The following is a 1,527-nucleotide window of genomic DNA, read 5'->3' as shown; positions in this document are numbered from 1 at the left end:
CTTTCTTTTTCTTTTATCTTACTTTTCTGTTTTACTGCTCAGTCTTTACCTACTGCTTAGATAAGTCTAATTGCATAGTAGCTAACCATCTGAACACTGTGAGTTTTAGAAAATTCCTTGCCCCACATTGTACTGGTTGTAAGAAGAATAAAACTCCCCTTCATAAATCTGATTTTAAAAATCCTCCTGGTTTTTCCACACTGGAGGACACAGTACAAGGGTGAAAATAGCACCGGATTATTTCACATTAAGGGAAACACACAAGCTCGCAGTTACAGAATCCTTCTACAACAACTTGTCAAAAGTAAATACATTACCAAATGACTAAAAATTGGAGAAGCACCTCAATGATGAGAGAATCAATAATACATCTCCAGCAAGGGAACACTGTAACTCATCACCAAATAGAGAAAATTTAGAGGATATTACTGAAACATCAGAAAAAGAATTTACAATATTTATGGTAACAAAATTCTGAGATGCAAGAGAAAAGAGACATTGAGCTCCAAGAGATGAAGAAGTCCTTCCATGATATGAAAGAAGAATTAGAGACTATAAAAAGTATCAAACAGAACTGTTAGAAATGAAGGCTGTAATACAGGAAATCAAAACCTCTTTGAAAATATTAAAAGCAGATTAAACCATGCAGACGATCAAATCTCGGGAGTAGAAGACAAAACCTCTGACCTAGAAAAAATGACCAAAAATACTGAGAAAACAGTCAAGAAAACTGAGGATAATATACGAGAAATACTAGATACCATGAAATGCCCAAACATCCAAATAATTAATATCCTAGAAGGTGAAGAATAATGCAAGCAAAGAAAGAATGGGAAAATATATTCAAAGTGTTCAATGAAAAAGAATTTCACCAAGAATACTAAACCCGGCAAGATTATCCTTCATATGGGAAAGGAAAATAAAAACATTCTCAGATAAACAAAACCTGAAAGAATTTATCAATTTCAGACCAGCTCTTCAAGAAATTCTAAAAGTACTATACCAAGAAAACTAATGCGAGAGAGACAGCAGTACGAGAACAACAACAACAACAGCAAACAATCAAGTACATGGACAGCTTAATGGTAGGGACAAGTCTGGAAATAGTGATAATGATGTTGAAAGTTGACGGATTAAATTATCTGATCAAGAGATACAGACTGGCTGAATGGATTAAAAAATCAGAAACCCTCCATCTGCTGCCTATAAGAAACCATCTCATGGATAAAGACATACAGAGACAAAAAGTGAAGGGTTGGAAAAAGGTATTCCATGCAAATTGAAACCAAAAATGAGTGGGAGTCACTGTAATGATTTTGGGCAAAATAGGATTTAAGACAAAAACTGTAAGAGACAAAGAAGGGAATTACATAGTAAAAAGGGCTAATTCACCAAGAACATGTAACACTTATAAATATCTATGCACCCAACTCAGGAGCACCCAAATATGTAAAGGAAAAACTGCTAGATCTAAAAGGAGAGATAGACTGTAACACAATAATTGTTGGAGATCTCAACACCCTATTA

The sequence above is a fragment of the Tupaia chinensis genome, unplaced genomic scaffold, assembly GCF_000334495.1.
Source record: "Tupaia chinensis unplaced genomic scaffold, TupChi_1.0 Scaffold000097_1, whole genome shotgun sequence".
In the NCBI taxonomy this organism is placed as follows: domain Eukaryota; kingdom Metazoa; phylum Chordata; class Mammalia; order Scandentia; family Tupaiidae; genus Tupaia; species Tupaia belangeri.
The sequence above is the reverse complement of the archived record's forward strand: the minus strand, read 5'-3'. Positions refer to the sequence as shown.